This window comes from Cavia porcellus, unplaced genomic scaffold, assembly GCF_034190915.1.
Source record: "Cavia porcellus strain 051 isolate PalLab524CR breed Dunkin Hartley unplaced genomic scaffold, mCavPor4.1 scaffold_29, whole genome shotgun sequence".
In the NCBI taxonomy this organism is placed as follows: Eukaryota; Metazoa; Chordata; class Mammalia; order Rodentia; family Caviidae; genus Cavia; species Cavia porcellus.
Genome location: NW_026947512.1, coordinates 27969159 through 27984045, shown reverse-complemented (window position 1 = coordinate 27984045; position 14887 = coordinate 27969159).

The window sequence follows — 14887 nt, the reverse complement described above, 5'->3', positions numbered from 1 at the left end:
ATATAAATCCTTTGTCTGATGAATTGCTGGCAAAAATTCTTTACAATTTTGTGAGTTTTCTTTTCACTTTGTTAGTGATTTCTTTTGAAGTGCAAAAACTTTTCAATAATACGAGATCCAAGTTGTTGATTCTTTGAAGTGTTTCCTGTGCAGTTTGCATTTTGTTCATGAATTCTCTGCCTAACCTTTGGTCTCCAAGATTTCTACATACCTGATCTTCCAGTAGATTCAGTGTTTCTGTTTTAATATTTCAATCTTTGATTCATTTAGATTTTAGTTTTGCGATAGCTATGGGTCTAGTTTCAGTCTTTGCATATGGAGAGCTAATCTTTCCAAACCGTTTATTACAGAGGCTATTCTTCCAGTGAACATTTAGCCCCTTTGTCAAATATCAGGTGACTGGGTGTCTCTGTAGTTGTGCTTGCATCTTCTAATCTGTTCCATTGATCCTCAGGTGTATTTCTTTGCTAGTATCATGCTAATTTTATCACTGTGACTTTGTAGTACAGTTTCAAGTCAGGAATTGAGATGCCTCCTGCCTTACCTTTGTGGCCCAGAAAAGCCTTTGCTATTCCAGGTTTCTTCTGTTTCAGAATGAATTTTAGGAGTGTTTTTTCTAGATCTGGGAGATATGTTAATGGTATTTTGATTGGGATTGCATTGAATCTGTATAAGAGTTTTGGGAGTATGGCCATTTTCATAATGTTGGTTCTTCCTAGCCAAAAGCAAGGAATAGCCTTCCATTTTCTAATATCCCCTTCAATATCCTTTTTATTATAGCATAATTTTCAGCATATAGGTCTTTACATTCTTAGGTTGATTCCTAAGTATTTCATTTTTTAGATGCTATTCTGAAAGGCAATATTTCCATGATTTCTCTCTCAGTGAGATTTTGTTTACAGGAATGCTATTGATTTTTTGAGCATTGACTTTGCATCCAGCTACACTGTTGAATTTGTTTATTATCTCTAGTAGTCTTTTAATGGAGTTTTTTTGGGTCTTCTAATTAGAGTATCTGCAAATAGTGACAATTTTACTTCTTCCTTTCCTATCTTTATTCCTTTTATCTCTCTCTCTTGTCTGATTGCCCTGGCTAGTATTTCCAGAACTATACTGAGTAGAAGTGGTGATAGTGAACATCCTTGTCTTGTTCCAGATTTTAGAGTAAAAGCTTTCAGTTTTTGTCCACCTGGTATAATGTTGACTGTTGGTTTGTCATAGATGGCTGTTATGAGATTGAGATAGACACCGTGTCTTCCATGTTTCTGAAGGATTTTTATCATGAACATGTGCTAGACTTTAGCAGAAACTTTTTCTGTGTCTATTGAGATGATCATTTGGCTCTGTTGATGCGGTTTATTACATTTATTTATTTGTGTATGTTAAACCATCCCTGCATTCCTGGAATGAACCCCACTTGGTCATGATGTATAATCTTCTTGATGATTTGTTGCCTTCTATTTGCCAGTGTTTTATTGAGAATATTTGCATCGATGTTCATTAGTGAGATTGGCCTATAATTACCCTTTTTGATTGGGTCTTTCTCTGGTTTTGGTTTGAAAGTAATACTTGCCTCCAGGAATGACTTAGGGAGGATTGCTTCCTTTTCAATTTCATTGAAGAGTTTAAGGAGTTTTGACATCAAATCTTTTCTAAATTTTCTTGTAGAATTCAGCTATGAATGCATCAGGCCTGTGCTTTTCTCTGTTGGTAAGTTTCTAATTACATTTTCAATTTCAATAGTTGGTAGCAGGTTATTCAAAATTGCTGTTGAGCTTGGTTGAGCTTTGGTAGTTCATATATTTATAGAAACCTGTCCATTTCCTCTGTTTTCCACTTTATATGAGTGGAGATTTTCAACATAGGTATTAACGATGTTTTGAAATTTGCCATGGAATCTGTAGTAATTCTCATCTTTTCAGTCTGTACTGCATGAATTTGTGTTTTTTTCTTTCTTTTTCTTGATAAGGTTAGCTAGAGCTTTGTCAATTTAGATTAGTCTATCAAAAAAACAGATTTTTGATTCATTAATTTTTGTGTTTTTTTGTTTCAATTGCATTGTTTTCTACTCAAATCTTTACAATTTCCTCTCTTCTATGAGCTTTAGATATAACTTGCTCTTCTTTTTCTAGAAGCTTCAGATGAAGCATTAGGTTATTTATGTGTGCTCGTTCTGTTTTTTGATATGACAATTTATTGCTATATATTTCCCTCTGAAGACTGCTTTCATTGCATCCCACAGATTACAGTTTATTGTTACTGCATTTACATTGAATTGTAAGTATTGCTTTATTTCTTAATTTCATTTGCAACTCACTGGTTGTTCAGAAGGTTATTATTTAATTTCCATGTATTATGCAGGTTTTGCTATTGCTTTTGCAATTAATTTCCAATTTCAGTGCACTATGGTCAGATATTATGCAAAATTTCAATATCTTTACATTTACTTAAGAATGTTTTATGGAATGATACATGTTCTATTTTGGAGATATCCCATGTGCACCTGAGAAGAATGTGTATTCTGATGTGGTTGTATGGAACACTCTGTAAATCTACTATGTCCAGTTGCTCACAAGTGTGATTAAGTTGCATTATTTCTTTGCTGACTTTGTCTAGTTGATCTATCTCTTTGTGACAATAGAGTATTAAAGCCCCCTGTTATAATTGTGTTCTTTTGTATTTGGTTTTTCATGTCCACTAGTATTTGTCTTATACAGATGTGTGCTCCTGTATTTGGTGCATATATATTTATAATTGTTAATTCTTCCTCTTGAATTTTTCCACTAACAAGTAGGTAGTGATTTTCCTTACTTCTTAATCATTTTAGGTTTAAAGTTCACATTGTCTGCAAATAGAATAGCTTCCCTGGCTTTTTTGGGGTTCCTGTTACATGGGATACTGTTTTTCATCCTTTGACTTTTAATCTATGAGTTTCCTTTTGGGTCAGATGTGTCTCTTGTATATAGCATATTGTGTGATCATGTTTTTGATCCATTGTGTCAACCAATTTCTTTTGATAGGTGAATTGAGGCCTTTTACATTTATGGATATCACTGATATGTACTGGCTCAACTTTGCCATGTAATATTCCAGTTGTTTGCTTTCTGCTTTTACCTCTTGTTTAATTATTGGTCCAATCTGGTGGCTTCTTTCTGCTGTTGTTCTGGGGATTGTGGTCATTTTTATCTCTGTCTAATATGTCTTTCAATACTGTTTTAATGGTTGGTGTGCTGGACATGGATTTCTTTAGCTGTTCTTTGTCATGGAAGTATCTTGTTCTCCTTTAAATTTGAATGAAAGTTTTTCTGGATACATCAATCTGGGTTGAAAGTTGTTTTCTTTTAAGACTTGAAATACTTCAGTTCAAGCTCATCTTGATTTGAGGGTTTGTGCTGAAAAGTCTGCCGTGATTCTAATAGACTTTCCTGATAGGTGAGTTGTATCTTTTCTCTAACAGTTTTTAGTATTCTTTTTTTATGCTGTTTGTCTGGGATCTTAATTATCATACGTTTGGGTGTAGATTTATGTTGGTTGTGATTGTCTGGTGTTCTATATGCCTCACTTTTCTAGATATCAGATTTTTTCCCCATGTTTGGGAAATTTTCTGCTATTTCTTCTGTGAATATTTTAGTTATGTCATTTGCATTGACTCCTGCATCTTCAGTAATGCTTATTAGACTTATATTGTTTTTCTTGGCATCATCTTTAAGCTGCTGGATTCTCATTTCATGCTGCTTTGCTAGTTTCAATCTTGTCCTCAAGGTCTGAAATTCTATCTTCAGCTTCATTTAAATGGTTTTGCCAGGTTTCAATAGAATTTTTTGTTTCTTGGATGTCTCTCTGAGTTTGTCTCATGAAATTTGCTTGTTTTCTACATTGTTCATTCAAGGTTTCAATCAGTTTCCCACGTTCCTGTACTTTACTGACTATTTCTTCTCTAGCTATGCTAAGCAACTCATATACTTAGGCTATTATTTCTGTCTTTACATGAGAGATTACTTCTAATTTGATTTCCTCCATAGCCTCATAGAGTTATTTTTTTTTTAATTTCACTTGCTATCTTTTCAGAAATTTCCAATGTGTTACTTTTGAAGTCCTCTATTTCAGTGTCTCCTGTACTTGCTCCTGGTGGACTAGATGTTTGAGGTTGCATTTTGCTTTTTCCTATCTTCCTGTTTCAGGTTAATATTTGATCCTTCAAACCCACTAATGTTGAATGGTGGTAGTGTGTATCTTGGGGTCCTACTGTAAGGTTGATGTTTGTCCAACTGCTGGGTCCCACAATTAAAAGGTGGGCCAGTCACCTGACTACCCCCTGCAGGGCCTGTTGAGTGAAGCCTATGTTCTTCCTAGAATGAGAAGCCTAGGAGTACTGGTGGAAATCAACCCCAATTTGCTGCTGTTAGTATGTCTTCAGGTTGTTCAGAGTTACCAGATCTTCCTGTTTATAGTGTGTGTCTCAGCTGGTGTCCCACTGTGTCTCTGGGTGCCCCACAGACCCCCTTAATTTTCCCCTGGCTGGGGAGGCCTTGTTGACACCCTCCTCAACCTACCTGATATCCTCTGTGTGGAGGAAGGACTCACCCACCCATTTGTCAAGCTTGCCTATGGCCTACTTCTGGAGGGGGTTTCATTATTGCTCCCATTTACCCACTGAAACTCTATTCCTATTTTAGGGGCAAACTCACCTCACTGACAGAAGCCTCTGAGTTCTTACTCAGTATCCCCTCAATACTGCATGATTAATCCACTGCAGTCTAATGTTCTAGAGGGAGGTGTGGCAGCTGAAGATCAACAGCAATACTAGGAGATGGGGGATCCCTGATGGTAGTGTTGGGACTGTGGTGGCACACAACACAAGCTGATGTTCCTAGGTCCTGAGGTGGTTGGCCAGGACTACAGAGACACACAATAGACCTGGTTCTGCGCTGGCCTGCCCACACCTCTGGCTATAGTTCCCAGGTCTCATGAGGTGGTCTTCTGGGACAGCAGGGGTCACAGGAGGGGCCTGTATCTAACATGGCCACATGCATGGTCTGCTGATGGTGTAGGTTGTTGGAGATGCCCATGTCTAGCTCGACCCCATGCACACTTCTGGCTGGAGTTCCCAGGCCCCATGAGGTGGTATTCTGATGGCAGAGATCATGAGAGGGGCCCAGGTCTAGTCTGGCCCAGTCCACACCATTGGCTGTAGTTCCCAGGTCCTGCGAGGTGGTCTGCTGGGACAGCAGAGGTTGCACAAGGGGCCCAGGTCTCCACGTAGTATATCTTAAATCTTTTTATGCCTGTTTCTTCCCTATCATCTCCCTCACTTACATTTTCTTTATCCACTCATTCATCTATGGGCACTTCATTTGATTGTGTATCTTTCCTACTGCAAGTAGATACATTGCTTTTTTACATCTATACAGATGATGACAAGATAAATTAAAATGAAAACACAATATGTCAAAACTTACAAAATGAAGTAAAAAATATTTTAAGAGGAAGATTTATAGTAATAAATGCATATTTAATAACATGAAAAAGTTCCCAAATAAAGCAAAATTGAAAAATAGTAATAAAGGGAATAGCTTGGTCAAATGAAAGACTTAGTTTTAGTTTTTGAGGCATATCCTCATTATTTCCTAAGTGGTTGTACTAGCTTGCATTCTCACCAACAATATAAAAAAGTTACTTTCACCCTGTATCTTCACCAGAATTGGTGATAATTATATATTTTGATGATCACCATTCTTTCTGGAGTAAGATGGTATCTCAATATAGCTTTAGTTTGCATTTTTGTGATGGCCAGTGATGATGAGAATTTTTTACATATATTTACTGACCATTTCTATTTCTGAGAAATGCGTGTTTATTTTTCTTGCTCATTTCTTCACTGGTCTTTACTTTGTGGGGTCCAATACTCTGAGTTCTTACTGGTTTCTTTGTTACAAAAATATTTTTGGTTTATGTCTTGTACTCTACTTACTTTCAAGATAACAATGCAGGGTATATTACCTACTGTTATTTTGATATGAAATTTTGTAATATTTTGTGATAAAATAAAAAGTATTCAGAAGCAAACAAAGAAACAAAAAGCTTAAGAAAACAGGTCCAAAGTTTGCAAATGGAAAACAATAATAAGATTTAGGACAGAAATAGATGACCAACTGAAATGGTTGAGATTAACACAACTAAATTTATGTTTGTAAAAAGAGAAAAAAATGGTGGACTAAGAAAAAACTCAAAGAATATAACCGGTAAACTAGAGGCATTATAGCTAATACCAAGAAAGTAAACAATGACAAGAAATTATTATTATTATTATTATTATTATTATTATTTGATGGTGTGGGAATTGAACTCATGACTATGTGCTTGGCAGGCAAGCTCTTAAGCCACTGGGTTAAATCTCTGGGCAAGGAACTATTGTTGATAATCTTATATTAAAAAATTAAATGACCTTGAAGAAATGGACACTCCTAGATACTTGCAATCTACTAAACTGAATTATGAATAAAACCAACACCTGAGCAGACTAAGAGTGAGGACACTGAATCATTGATCAAAATCACCCAGCAAAGTCAAGCCTAGTATCTGCTGCACTCATTGCAGAATTCCACTAAATATTTAACAAATGAATACAAAAGCTTCACAAACCTTTCCAGAGAATCAAATAAGAGAAATTCTCTTCTTTTTTAGGACATGAATTGTTACAATACTAAAGCCAGAAGGGAACACTACAAGAAAAGAAAATTACAATCTAATACCCCTTATGAAAAAAGATGTCAAAGCTAACAACAAAATTTAGTAAAGTAAATTAAATAATATATTAAAAAGTGACACTCCATTGCAAACATATATTAATAAAATTTAAAAATTAAAAAATAAAATACTTATTATGATCATGTGGAGTTTACTGTAGATATGGATAGATATGTGATATATATCAATACAATGAAGGATGAAATTCACATGATCATCTCTCTGAATGCAGATAAACACTTTTTAAAATTCAGCATCTTTCATGGTAAAAATTCTCAACAATTAGGTGCATCAGAAATTACTTTAGCACTTTAAAGGGTCATATATAATGACCTGTAGCTAATATTGTATTCAATAGTGAAAAATAGATTTTATTATTGCTGGATGTGATGTTACACACCTGCAATCCCAGCACTATGCAGGTAAGGCAGTAGGGTAGCCAGGAGATCAAGGCCACCCTGAGCTACATGATAATTTCAAGGCCAGTTGGAACTGCACTGCATAGTGAGACACTGCCTCAAAAAAGGAAAAAAAAAATTTCTCTACAACACAGATAGGGGGGTCATTCTTTCCACTCTTAGGCAGTTTAGTGTTAGAATAAGCAAGTGAAAGAGAAAGAGAGAAACGGAAAGGAAGAGAGATTCCAAACAGAAAAATAAAACAGACATTGTCACATTTTCGCATATGACTTGATCAAAAGTATATACAATGCTAAATATTAAACCAAAAAAAGTCTTAGAACTAATAAAGAAATAGAGTGAAGTTTCAAAGTACAAAATCATACATAAAACTCAGTTGTTTCCTTGTTCACTAACACTAAACTATCTGAAGAAAAAATTTCATTTACAGTAGCTATAGAAATATAAAATACTATAATTAAATTTAACCAAGAAAATAAAATACTTATAAACAGAAAAATAAACAATATTAATTAAAATTTGAAGATACAAATGAATAAATAAATATGATATGTAAATAGATATACCAGTCATGTAATAGAAGAATGAAAATTGCTAAAAATTTTTCCAAAATACAGATTCTATGCAATTATTACCAAAATGAATATATAAATTAAATCTGAATGTAAAATTAATATATAAATATAAAGACAATCCTAAAATTTGTATGAAACCATACATACACAAAAATCCACAGTGTATCATGTCAAACATTAACAAGAAAGATCAAATTGAATTATCACATTACCTACCTTCAAATGATGATAAAAATGGTAATATTACAACAGCATAGTATTGGTATAAAAGTAGACACATTGACTAATGGAACTAAATTAAGAGTTCAGAAATTAACCATAAATGTCTGACCAATTGATCTGTGACATAAGCACCAACAACGCACAGCAGGAAAAGTCAAGGTTCTTTAACAAAAGACAGCAGGATATCTAGATACTCACATACATAAGAATGAAATTAGATCTGCATGAAAGTCAACTCAGTGAATAAGAGACTGACTGACAGAATTCAAAACTATAAATCTAAAATAGTAAATAAGGAATATTAAATCATGAGAAAATTAAAATGTTAGATTTTAAAAATATTTTGATCTCAAAAATACAGGCAACAAAACTAAAACTACACAAATAAAAGTATTATATTAAACTATGAAACATTTGTATAACAATGAAAGCCATTAAAACGAAGAAGGGAAAATTTGCAAATTGGGATAGAATATTTCTAAGTTATAAATTGGATAAAGGGCTAATATACAAATATATTAATAATTCAAAAAACTTTATTGCAGAAAAGTTAATTATCAATTTACCAAAGAAGGAATCTGAACAGAAGCATGAACTGTGTCCCAAGATATGTGACAAAATGTTCAGCATCCTTAATCATCAGAGAAATGCAAATCTAAACCACTAATAAGTACTATTTTTCACCTATAAGCCTATCTGTAATCAAGATGAAAGATAGCATATGCTCTTGAAGATATGGACAAAAACAAACCTTTGTACACTGCTGTTGAGATTGTAAATTAATACACATGCTATAAAATTAGTAAAATTTACAAAAAGAACTAAGCATATTATTACATTTTAGCATTCATATTTCTGAATTCTATACAAGATTTGTAACTTGTGTTTTGAAAAAAATGTCTGCACTCTCATTAAATTCCAAGACTATTCTAACAGCCAAGTTACAGAGAAGTATCCTACCAGTTCATCCACAGAGGAATGCATGAAGAAATCATGGCAAGTATACACAAACAAGTACTATTCCATTCTAGAAAGGAAAGGAATTAGCATAGTTAGAGGATATTTCTCCAAGTGAAAAAAGTATGCTAACTGAAATATATACAGGATGACAAATGACACATGTTCTCACTTATACATGGAATCTAAAACAGCCAAGTATGTAGAAGCACAGAGGGGTAAGGTGGTTAGCAGAAGATGAAGGATGGATAATGACATACTGCCCAAAAAGGTACTAATCCTCAATTTGATAGAAGGAATAAGTTGTTTTGCATTTTCTATTGAGAACTGTTGTACATAGTGGTGAATATACTTAATGATAGTGCAATTTACACTCAAAAATAAAGTAGTATTTCAAATACTATCATCATAAAAAGTGGTACTTTCAGTGATATATAGATTAGTTTTATTTAGTTGTTCTACATTGTATTCATAAATCAGCAGATGATACATATTTCATAAACATATACAAATATAATTTGGCCATTTCAAGAAAATACTTTTATTTTAAAATGAGTGCTAACAAAGTCTAAAAAACCACTATGACACTTTAAGAGAATTGCTTCTCCTCCTCTACTTTCTCAATTTATTTCATGCCAATTTCAGTGGCAAAGACTAATATAGAGCAAGAAAAAAGAGAACACTGTGAATGTAGTTTCTGGTTGATCCTCTGTAAAACAATGAAAAGGAGACTTTCCCAGGAAGGGACATGTAAAAAGTCAATGGCTGGGTTGAGAAGAAGATGGCAGCTTGCTAGGTAGCTGGGTAGAGAGTCTCTCTGGGAAAAACAGCTCAGATGCTGGAATTTGACAACATGGAGGGGGCCAGATGAGTGTAGAGGAATTCTCACAACCCTAGGAAAATTAAAGGAAATTGATAGGAAGAAATTGAAGGAAAAAGATAAATAGGAAGAGGAAGAAAAAAATGTGGGTGAAGGGCTGGAACTGGACACACTCATTGAGACCAGTCCCACATTGTACTGGGTACACCGGGGAGTTGGGCAATTCAAGGTCACACAGAAGCCATAGCCGCTGATAACAGGAGTTGGTGAGTCCAAGGCCTTGGCAGGAGGACACAGTGAAGCATGGGGTGGAGCCAAGGTGGAGAGTTAGACATTAATTTTCAGTGAGTGCTAGAAATTTAGTCCATGGTAGTGTGGCTGGCTGGAAGACATCTTGGAGTGGGGCAGAGTCCAGTGCTGCAGTGGCATCAGTCAGTCGACCCTGGCCCAGACAGGACTGGTGAGAGCAACTTGGGCTGAATCACACCCCTGGTCAGGATCCAATAGCCAGGAATGAAACTCTCCGACCCTGTGATGTCTGCAAAGCAAAGGCTAAGTTGCTGAAGGTACTTGCCAGTTGACTGGCTCAGAGAAGAGCCAGCCCCCACAGTCCTTTCATGCACCTCAGATAAAAGCAAACTGGACAGGGCAGCAAAAGCCCAGTGAACACGCTTCAGAAAAACCATATGCAATATGGAGAGGGCCTGGGACCTTGACCACAAATCTGTCTGAAAGAAACCAGAAACATGACAAGAGAAAGAAACAAGGAAAAACCTCCAGCCACAGACTCTGGGAAAATAAGCCCAGGTGAGGTAAATACAGAAGAGAACCATTGCAGCAGTCATGCAATATTGGCCACAACATCAGTGGACATAAACTCATAGGCAAGCTTAAAACTGAAATTCTAATCCAAGTGAGGCAAGATTTAAAAAGATTAATAAAAGAAATGATAATTCCCTCTCAAGGAGACACAGATGGAAGAATGGAGGAACCCAGAAAAGGAAGAGAAACCTTTGGTGAAGAATATAAACAAAATCTAGAATTCATGAAACAGATCCAAAGAGATTATCAGGAAATTAAAACTCCTTTGAAAGCTGGTAAAATGCCTTGACAGAAACTAAAGTTAGCCTTTTGAAACTTGAAAAGAGATTTACAATGTGTGACCATGAAAGAAAAGACCTATTAAAAATAACAATGAACCAGGAAGTAACAATTCAAAGGCTAGAAGACAGCAAGAGGATCTATAACTTAAGAATAAAAAATGTGAGTGAAGAAGCAGGAGTAACCACAAATGAATTACAAAGGCTATTCACAGAAATAATTAAGGAAAAAGCATGGGAAAAAGAAATGATATCCAGATAAGAGGCATACAGAACTCCAACCAACTACAACCAAAACAGATGTACACCCAGACATATATTAATCAATATTGCAGAAATTCACCACTAGAATAGAATATTAAAAGTGGTCAGAGAAAAGAAGCAGATCACCTACAAAGGAAAAATCATCAAAATAATGTCAGACTTATCAACACAAACTATCAAATCAAGAAGAGCCTGGGGGGAAATAGTCCGAGCCCTGAAAGAAAATAATCTCTAACCCAGATTGATGCACCCTGAAAAACTCTCTCTCAAAATTAATGGAGAAATAAGATGTTTCCAAGAAAAGGAGGAACTGTGGGAGTTTATGGCCACCAGTCCAACCCTACAAAAAATAATGAAGGACATTCTAAAAAGAGACAGAAAAAAAAAAAAATACCAGGATTCCAGCAATAGTGGCAGAGAGGCCTCAGTGAATGGGGCAGACAGTGGAATGAAGGAGAAAAGTGGACAAATAATAGCATAAAAATAGAATACCCTAGATGAGGCAGAGAAGGTGGGCTATAATCTCTAATATAGATAGCTTTGATATACTAACAAAAAGAAACACAGGCAGAGTATACTGGGAGGCAGGATGCATCAAGATGTTCTGAATAAGAAATATACTCAACCTGAAAGAAGGTTAATAAACTGAAAGTCAAAGATGAGAAAATGATGCTCTATGTGAAAGGGAACCATAGAGAAATATGGACAACTCGTCCAGCAACCACAGATAGGTTGGAAAGTTATGACATTTTTGTGTAGTATAGAACTACACAGCTAGAATGAAGGAAAACCTTGTGGCTTTAGTAAGTAAAGGAATACAGCTCAAGATCAAGCTCAGGGGTAAAAAGGGTCAGCAACACTCTGATATTAATGGTTGCCTCCTTAATCTAAAAACTAAAGGAGCCAATGAGACCCAAAATATACAAAGCATCCTGAGAAAGAGAAACATGAGGCATTGCCTAAAAAAGGAGGGCAGAGGACATTGTTAATAGTATATCAGGATTTAAAAGCTGCAGTAGTCTTATCACTCAGTTTAGTTTGATTTTATTTTGTTCCAGTCTGTCTACTCATATTAGATTTGAAGGCACAGACAGCTATCCCAAAAATAGCAAGCTATACCACAGTAACTATCCTTAATTTCCTATTAACTTAAACTGAAGCCCTGTATTACTTATATTGTCTTACTATGACTGATCTCATTTGAAGCTGGTTTGTTAGACGACTGTTTTGCCTTGACTGATTTTATTCGAATTTGGTATGCCTGATAGTATCAAGTCTAAGAGCAGAGGCAACTACTCTGAAGATGACAAGTTATAATAAGATACCCATTCTTATTTGATTATTAACTACTTTTGAAGTCCTATAATGTCTCCAAAGTTGTGTTTTTATTAAAATAACTATGTAATGCTATGTTCAGTTATATGAAGTCTGATGATGTGGACAATTCTATTGAAAATAACAAGATAAAGCATAGAAACTATTGTAGATCACCCAATATTGCAGTTTCATATGAATTTTCCATTTTGTTTTTTTCTAGGAATTAGTTTTGTTGTCTTGTTTTGATCTATTTTTCCCTATAATACAGAAAGGATAGATATACATATAGAGATTCATACATGAGGAGAATTTCTAAACAGTTTATGGGAACAGATTTTATAATGCACTATGTAATGAACAGATATTCTTACGAAGAAGAGACACTAAGATACCCAGTGCTAATTCTGTAGCATTGATATAAAATCTAGCAATACTATTATTCACTGTTCAGAGTGATATTAGTCTACTCTCTGATGTTCAATTTCAGCATATGTGAAGGTAAGGACAACTACTTTGAAGAGAATGAGAGACATCATGGCAGTCATTATTTGAGTTCCCCAATGTCAGGTCTTGAAGACCTAAAAAGCCTTTATCCCATGTTATGATTAGATTAGTTGTATAATGTTCAGTATGTATTCAATGTGTGTGAAGATGGGGACAACTATTTGGAAGAAAACTAAAGACAATAAGACAGACAGTGAAGATCTCCAGTGAACTTACTTTGAAATCTGTGTTTCTTAAAATTGTTTCCTTATGATCTGTTTTGCTCTGTTTTGTTATGTTTAATCTTACCCTCTTTAAAATAAAAAAAATAAATAAAAGTCAATGACTGACAGAATGTCACCTGCCTTCCCTGAAAATTGCCTCGTTCTTGTATAGAGTGAGTTTGTGTGACAGCTAAGTGCTAAGAGACCACAGGAAACAAGCAAACAGAAAAATGATGAAGCTTTGAGAAACAGATGATTATCATTAAATTCCTTCGATTATGTAACACAACACATCATGCTAACAAAACTTAGGTTCCTAATTGTCTGACACCTTCGTAAATTATATCTATCATGAAAATACCGCAGTGTTACTACTCTGAAAGACATGTTGGAGATTCCTCATTACCTACAAATCATTCTAATTGTGGCTTACTTTAACCTCAGACTCTGATTCCTCCAAGCTAGTTACATGAAGATTTTGGAGATTACTAGTATTTGAACATTTATTTATCATTTTAGTCTGTCAATAACTTTATATTCTCTTTTTTGCAGGTTAGTATCCTGATTCATTTGTTCATATTCATATTAACCACCTGCTTTCCATTGACAAGCTGTTGTTCGTTTTTAAAACAAATATCACTCTATTTAGCCTCTATTGTATTACTACTGAAATTTTGAAGATTTGCTGTTAAAGAAAATGTAATTTACTCATTTAATGATATCTTTGCATACATATTTGAGACATTTTCCTAAGAGATAAATTGAGAAATATAATTAGTATTTTTTTTTAAATTTTAAAATGAAAAAAGAATTAAAAAATAATAGAAAATGTCAAAACAAAATAATAGGAGATTGATAATGGTTAATATACAAGATATCTTAGATTACAAGAAATAGGCATGAAAAACTGATCAAACAATTAAAGCACAAACCATTTTTTGATGAGCTAACCAAGATTAGTAGTAAAATTATCATATATATGTGAGATTCTATCATATATATCTTTCCCTGTCATTCTTGTCTCCTTCTCCCAGCCCAATTGTTCTTTGCTTTTGAGTAGTTTCTTTCCCTGTCACTTCCACAATAGCTATTGTTCATTTACAGTTTTATTGTTCTCTTACAGTTTTTTACACTAGAGAGCCAATATGATGTTTTCACAGGCAAGTCTGATTTATATAACTTATGGTTTGGTCTCAATGCATTTATTTCCATTATGAATATGGTCTACATCCATTTACCTATAAGAGCCTCGAGTTTATTCTTTTTTTTAATCTGAGTAGCATGTCATTGTATAAAAATACCACATATTCTTAATCCATTCCACAGTTAATGGGCATTTGGGTTGTTTCCAATATTTAGCTGCTATAAAATCTGCCACTATAAACATGGGTGCAAATATGTTACTATGGTGTGATGTTTTCAGTTCTTTTGGGAAAATACTCAGATGGGGAATAGTTGAATTGAATGGGGTCTCCAATCTTTTTTTTTTTTTTCACAGAATCTCCACACTGATTTCCACAGTCATTATACCTGGTACTCTTACCAAGAGTGGAGGAATTTTCCTTTTTCCCCAAAGCCCAACCAGCATGTGTTATTGAATGATTTCTTGATGAAAGACATTTTTTCTGAAGCAAGATGGAAATCTTAGTGATGTTTCAATTTTCATTTCTTGAATGACCAGGGATGGGTAACGTCCTCTGCAAGATAGTATCAAATAGCTCTGTATAATTGCTGTACTCCTTTATGTGACTAGTATTTT